Source organism: Haematobia irritans, chromosome 1 (genome assembly GCF_050003625.1).
Source record: "Haematobia irritans isolate KBUSLIRL chromosome 1, ASM5000362v1, whole genome shotgun sequence".
Lineage (NCBI taxonomy): Eukaryota > Metazoa > Arthropoda > Insecta > Diptera > Muscidae > Haematobia > Haematobia irritans.
The window spans coordinates 231,926,205-231,934,255 of record NC_134397.1 but is presented as its reverse complement, the minus strand read 5'-3'; the positions used below and the strand labels follow the sequence as shown (position 1 = coordinate 231,934,255).

Here is an 8,051-nt window from a genome sequence, read left to right as displayed (position 1 = left end):
CACACTGGTAGAAAAAGTTTCGTTAATACGATGAATTTCTACGTTGTATTAACGAAATTCTTCATTAAAAGTCAGCCAACGTAGCATTTCGTTATAACAACGTAATTTTACGTTATATTTATGAAACCCTTTATGGAGTACATTTCGTAGTATTAACGAATAATTACGTTGCTGTTACGTAGCCTTTTCGTTGTATTAACGAATATTATTCGTTGTATGAATGAAATTTATTCATTGTATGGATGCAGCTTATACGTTATATGAACGAAAATCATTCATTGTATGAACCCAGTTTTTTCATTGTATGAACGAAAGGCGAACGTTGTATAAATGAACACAAACGTTATATTAATGAAACCCAACCAATTATTGTATTTGAATGTAGTCATTGGTAGTGTATTATTTTTTGTTAAGATCTTTGAAATAGGATTTATATACTCGTACAGTAGGAAATAATATTAATTTATAAATTAAGTAATTTAATAATCATATAGTGTGACTTTCACTTAAGAAAACAAGCCTCTAATTTCTAAGACCAAAAAATGATAATCGTATCGCCGTGTCCATTTATCCAATTTATTTTTGCAACCAAGGTTCATTACGGTAATTGTTCCGCCTTCTTCATCTGAAAGTTCACTTCCCCGTGGCATTTTCGCTAAAGATTAAAAATTTACACTAAATTTCTTGCGAATATACAAAAAACACCAACTCACCCACCATCTATGTTTATTATACACAACGAAACTGTAATGAGCCTGTGCACTCTTCAGCGAAAAGAACGTAAATGTTGTTAAGGTTTCCCATCAGACAAGTTTTCTGTTGAACTTTTTACCGTTTGTTTTTTCAAACATGTGCTTATTGCCATGCTTAGATGTGTATGTACAAATTACATAGACGCTACAGACGTATTAGAGAGAGTATGGAGAGACGTTTTAGAGAGAGAGTACGGAGAGGCAGAAATACTCAAACTCCCATTCGTATTATTAATGAACATATTTCATTAATATGACGAAATATAACAATTTAAAATTTATTTTTTAACGATCCATATCATTATATTAACGATCGCTTTCGTTTTATAAATGAAATTTCCAATTCCAGTTTCGAAGTATATAAAACGACTGTTTTAAGGGCTAAAAGTTTTCACAAGTTACTCTCTATGTGCAAATGATTGTAATAATTTCATCTTGGAAAATTTTTTTTATTCTAATACTTGAAAAAATTACAAAGTCGATATTCGTAATATTAACGAAACGTGTTTCATTAATATAACGAAAAACCAAAACACAAAATTGTCTTTTAACGATTGATTTCGTTGTATTAACGAAGACTTTCGTTCTTATAACGAAAAATTTCGTAATATTAACGAAAAGTAATCAACGAAGCCCGTTCGTTAATAGTACGAACCATTTTTCTACCAGTGCATAGAAGTATAAGGTGGCTAATGCAAAGAAAAAAGTAAACTATGTATTGTAACGAGCCAATTGCTCCTACACATTGTTTTTTTAAGTTAATTGATTTTCCTTCGTACCACGGTACCCCATTTAAATTACTTCCCCCATTTTTCCCTCTTTGGACCACTGTACACAATTGCTTGCTTTGCGTCATTGTACGCATTGCAACAGTTGTCATTGCTTGCATAAGGTACAAGTGGTATCGAAGGTAATTCCCATTTAGTTGGTAGTACTGTTGACTTAAGAATGTGGGTCTGTCGGGACCAGGGATGGAAAATACAATTTTTAAGAAAGTACAAAAAGGTACTTTTTTGAGCGAAAAAGTATTTTTCACTAAATTTTAACAAAAATTCCATTGAAAGATTATTGTCAAGAGCTCCCTTAAATTGAATTTTAAAGAAAATAAAATTTTGTTTGCCAACTCCTAAATTTTAAATATTTTCTTTTTTTAGTCTTGTATTCGCTTACAAAGACTACCGTAGTATTGTAATCGCGGCTGCCACAGCTCTACTTTATGGTACTACATAAATTTTCTCTGGATAAATAAAAATAAATTTTTGACAAAATTTTCTATAAAAATAAAATTTTGACAAAATTTTCTATAGAAATAAAATTTTGACAAAATTTTCTATAAAAATAAAGCTTTGACAAAATTTTTCGCGCTGCCACAGCTCTACTTTATGGTACTACATAAATTTTCTCTTGATAAATAATTTTTGACAATATTCTCTATAGAAATAAAATTTTGACACCATTTTCTATAGAAATAAAATTTTGACAAAATTTTCTATAGAAATAAAATTTTGACAAAATTTTCTATAGAAATAAAATTTTGACAAAATTTTCTATAGAAATGAAATGTTGGCAAAATTTTCTATAGAAATAAAATTTTTACAAAATTTTCTATAGAAATAAAATTTTGACAAAATTTCCTATAGAAATAAAATTTTGACAAAATTTTCTATAGAAATAAAATTTTGACAAAATTTTCTATAGAAATAAAATTTTGACAAAATTTCCTATATTTGCCAAATTTGTAAAAGACTATTAGCAAATAAGTTTGTTAAAAACTTTCTCAAAATATTAAAATATTTTGTCAAAACTGTTGTACCATATATCTGATATCGGCTCAAAAATGACTACACAAAAGGTACTAAATCATTCGCGGGGGTACTACGGCCAGTGTGAAAAAGTATTGATAAAAAGTACTATAGTACTGCAATTTCCATCCCTGGTCGGGACGATGGCATGAATCAACCGAGGCTAGACGAATAGTAAAGCGAGTGGCAACGACCGCAGCCGAACTTCCGATAGCAGCAACCGATTGATCCTAACGCGTTCCATTCGCATCCCGATTGTAATTAACGCGATTCGTTCGCACCCAACCCATCACTCCCCACTACCTTCTCCTATCCCCAGTACCTTCTCCTATCCCCACTTGCTCTCTAAGGCTACTAGCACCCTGCCCCTAACGCGGTTCGTTCGCATCATCCAAGTGTTAGTATAGCCAAATCCTTTTCGCTATCCCTCTTCTCGTTACAGAAACCGACACGAAGACCATCGACCCACCACGTCATCCTCGTATACGAGCACCATCGGCCTAACACAATCGTCGCCTCCGCACACGACCACCATCGGCCCACCACATCGTCATCCTCGTGCACGAGCACCGTCGGCCCGACACAATCGTCATCCCCGCATACGAATACCATCGGCCCGGCACCATCGTCATCCTCGTATACGAACACCGCCGGCCCGATCCCATCGTATTCCCGCACACGAACGCCATCGGCCTGACACCATCGTCATCTCCGTATACGAACATCACCGGCCCGACACCATCATCATCTACGCACACGAATACCGCCGGCCCGACGCTATCGCTACCTCCGTAGACGAGCATCGCTGACCGACACCACAGCATCATACCGTCGCCAACCCGTTCTCCCGACACTCCTACCACTGCACCGCTTCATCACCGACAGCGCTTCTTCGTCGACACCAGCCAACACCGCACCATTCGCCTCATCACCAGGTAGCATCACCTAGTCCTATCACCGACATCGACCATTCATCGTCACCAGCCAACCCACCGACACCGTTTAATCATCATCAACACCGCCCATTTATCGTCGTCACCTTTACACCGTTTCAACATCGTCACCAACCAGCATTGTACCAGTCCTCGTCATCGTCGAACAGCCCACAGTTCTTCATAATTCAGCCAGTCATCATCCTTCCGTCTGTCCATGCATTTGTTAATCGTACACACAAAAAAATTTTTTTCTGATTCAATCACGAAATTAATTGATCCAATTAATTTTTTAATTGAAATGTCTTCAATCACAGAAATGATAGTATCAATTAAAAAATTAATTGAAGGTCAATTAAAAATTAATTGATCCAATTAAAAAATTAATTGATACTATTAATTTTTGTGATTGATTTTTGTTTCAATTAAAAAATTTGTTGATTCAATTAAATTTTTAATTGAATATTTTTTAAAACTCAATTAAAATTTTAATTGGAAATTTTTTCGTGAAATTTTTTTCTGTGTAGGATTCCGGTCCCAATATTAACCGATTTTGATGAAATTGGGTATATTTGGCACTTTTTTGGCACATGGACGAGCTATTGAATTCGGAAAAGAAAATCGGATAAAATTTAGATATGGCTCCCATAATTGTTCTCTTACTAACCGATCGCCGTCAAATTTAGTACAGAGTAATCTTATTGACCACCCTTTTAGTGTGCAATATTTCACTGAAATCGGTTCAGATTTAGATATAGCTCCCATATATATGTATCGCCCGATTTTCCCAAATCTGGCTACAAACCTCTTATTTATCAACCGATCTTTCGTTGGGTTACCTACTCTTAGCTTCTATAATACCAACTATATGTGCAAAACATCAGATTTAGATATAGCTTAAAAAAAAATTTTAGATTTAAAAATAAAAAAAATAAAAAATATAAATACAAATGCAAAATTTGCTTAGCATAGCAGACCCATTTCTCTAATATAAAGTTTTTTCCCTTGTCCAAAAGCCGATAAACTTTTCAAAGAAATCGTATTGTCCTTATAATTAATTGATTTCACTTAAAAATGGGTATCATAACATGAAAGAAAAAATGTTTGGACTAAAGTCAACTTGACTTTAAAAATTCTTTAAATTTAATGGAATTGTCTTTAATTTTGTTCAAATATAGGATATGTTTTCCAACACATTATTTTAAAGACGTTTTTCACTTGAAACATAGCATAATTTCTAGTAGAAGTCGAGTCTTTATTTGGAAAATAAAGTTGTCGTTAACACGTTTTTAAAGGACTTTGATAGCATATGAAGAAAAAAAAACTGAAAAAGCGAAAAATTAAAATTTGCTTCCCAGAAGCAAGTACACAAAACCCAAATTTAGAAGAGAATTGTATCTTAAAAGTATCCTTACTTCTATTCTCCGCTTCTTTGGCTCGGAATCAATACCAACATTTTTAAAGTAAAGACAAAATCTTTGGAACCGCTCATGCTTTTTTTCAGTGTAATAGCACTATTTATTAACCGATCTTACACAAATTTGGCACAACGTAATCATCTGTGGTATCAACCAAACCTGAAAAATATCGTCTAAATCGGTTCAGATTGAGATATAGCTCCCATATATATGTGTCGCCCCTAATAACCTTATTTTTGGCCATAATAGCCTTATTTATCATGGCCTTTATAATTCCCGTTTTTACACAAAAATGAGAATTTATTACCCACACTAATTAAGCGGTTTCCTCTTTTTTAATAATGGACTCAATATTAGTAGCATACCAAGTCTGTAGGTGCAGAATCAATTATAGCTCCTAATATGAGATATTTCTGTTCTGCTCCCTTAAAATATGTACCACTTATTTTCTTAAATATGGAAATACGCTTTATCTGCCAACCCTATTTCAATGATACCCAACAAATGCTTACTAATACAGTAGGGGTGGTTTAGGGTATGATATTGTCGGCCTCGTCCGACTTTCTACTTTACGTACTTGTTTTATTTTGAATTTTTTTCAATGGAAATAATCTATGAATTCGACATTACTTTTTGGTATTAACTTACATATTTTTCCTGCCACTAAACCTCGTCGCTACAGTGTATTTGTTTAGCACAATTCTGTTACTGTGGAATTTAAACACACGTTGGATTTATTAGCTTAATAGCTTTTACGCGTATTATTTTATATGCAATCTTTCACACTTCATTTGATATCATTTCCACCATTCGTCAACGAAAAATATCGAGAGCTTCCCCCAGATGCGCAGCACATTGATCTGGGTATTTGTGATTTCTACATATGTTGACTTTTTAAAACGATTACCCATTACTTGACTTCCTGTTGAAGATTATATCTCACTGATAGATTATTCTAAGAATTCGATTTGTCAGAAATAGACAAAAATCGAAATGTGTGAAAAAATTCGTTTACATGATGACGATGATGATGACAATATCGAGCTGAATAAAACAATCACAATTATGCAAATTTCATAAATGTATGTTAACTGAAAATATCATATATGTTATTTGTATAAGTTCATAATTCGATGAGAATACTAAATTTTATTCGCTTCCTGAAAAATAATAGTACAAGTGTTGATTCATCATTACTCTTAAAATTTTTAGAACAAAAAATTATAACTAGGCTGTAATAGAGGTGAAATCCTATATAATAGAGGTGAAATCCTATATATAGAGGGTGGCCAATGCTTTACATTAGGCTTAAATGTGAATAAATCTTTTGTGTTACTGCCACCGTTGCAATGCGTCCAAAAGGTGGATGAGATAAAAATCGGTGACAACACCAGAATTGATCCGAAAAGTTAAGGCCAGATTTAATCGGTTCAGATTTAAATAAAATATGGGAACATAAATCTTTATTTATATAACTTCCAACAAAATTTGCAGGATTTGAGATGGATGGCATCGGAATAATATAGTCGGCCCTGCCCGACTTCCCTTACTTGTTGTACCATGCACAACACTGTGGAACAGGTTATTATAAGTTAGTGGATATGGTTGTAATACCCAAAAGGAGACGACATAGACACATGGTGTCTTTGGCAAAACTGCTAAGGGTGGACTCCCGAGTCGATATAGCCATGTCCGTCTGTCCGTGAACACATTTTGTAATCAAAATCTAGGTCGCAGTTTTAGTCAAATCGACTTCAAATTTGGGACAAGTATTTGTTTTGGCTCAGAATAGAACCAAGGAAGAAATCGTTTCAGATTTAGATATAGCTCCCATATATATCTTTCGCCCGATATGGACTTATATGGCCCCAGAAGCCAGAGTTTTACCCTAATTTGCTTAAAATTTTGCACAAGAAGAACAATTAGTACTATAGTCAAGTGTGCCAAATTTTATTGAAATCAGTTCAGATTTAGATATAGCTCCCATATATATCTTTCGCCGATATGGACTAATACGGTCCCAGAAGCCAGAGTTTTACACCAATTTTGTTGAAATTTTGCGCTAGGAGTACAATTAGTAGTGTAGTCAAGTGTGCCAAATTTTATTGAAATCGGTTCAGATTTAGATATAGTTCCCATATATATCTTTCGCCCGATATGAACTTATATGGCCCAAGAAGCCAGAGTTTTACGCCAATTTGGTTAAAATTTTGCACTAGGAGTACAATTAGTAGTGTAGTTAAGTGTGCCAAATTTTATTGAAATCGGTTCAGATTTAGATATATCTCCCATCTATAGCTTTCGCCCGATTTACACTCATATGACCACAGAGGCCAATTTTTTGCTCCGATTTATTTGAAATTTTGCACAGGGAGTAGAATTAGCATTGTAGGTATGCGTGCCAAATTTGGTTGAACTCGGTTCAGATTTAGATATATCTCCCATATATAGCTTTCGCCCGATTTACACTCATATGACCACAGAGGCCAATTTTTAACTCCGATTTATTTGAAATTTTGCACAGGGAGTAGAATTAGCGTTGTTGCTATGCGTGTCAAATTTGGTTGAAATCGGTTCAGATTTAGATATAGCTCCCATATATATGTTTTTCTGATTTCGACAAACATGGTCAAAATACCAAAATTTCCCATGTAAAATCGCCACTGCTTAGTCGAAAAGTTATAAAAATGACTCTAATTTTCCTTAACTTCTAATACATATATATCGAGCGATAAATCATAAATAAACTTTTGCGAAATTTCCTTAATATTGTTACAGATTTAAATGTTTCCCATATTTTTTTACTAAAATTGTGTTCCACCCTAGTGCATTAGCCGACTTAAATTTTGAGTCTATAGATTTTGTAGTAGTCTATCAAATTCTGCCCAGATCGAGTGTATGTATTTGGGACAAACCTTTATATATAGCCCCCAACACATTTGACGGATGTGATATGGTATCGAAAATTTTGATCTACAAAGAGCTGCAGGGTATAATATAGTCGGCCCCGCCCGACTTTAGACTTTCCGTACTTGTTTTTAATTTATTTTATGTGTATGATTTGTAACATAAATAACTTAGCAATATGTGGTATAATATATACATGCGTGTCTACTAAATTATCAATATTAAAATATGTAACACATA

The 8,051-nt window shown here is 33.9% G+C and overlaps 1 long non-coding RNA gene across 1 annotated transcript; it reads right to left on the bottom strand.

Moving 5' to 3' along the window:
• Nucleotides 1-470: 470 nt before the first annotated feature.
• Nucleotides 471-767, bottom strand: LOC142219543 (uncharacterized). Its single transcript, XR_012717624.1, has 2 exons — nt 718-767; nt 471-655 (listed from the first exon to the last, which is right to left on the bottom strand). It is a non-coding gene; the product is annotated as an uncharacterized LOC142219543 (long non-coding RNA).
• Between the last annotated feature and the right edge of the window lie 7,284 nt (nt 768-8,051).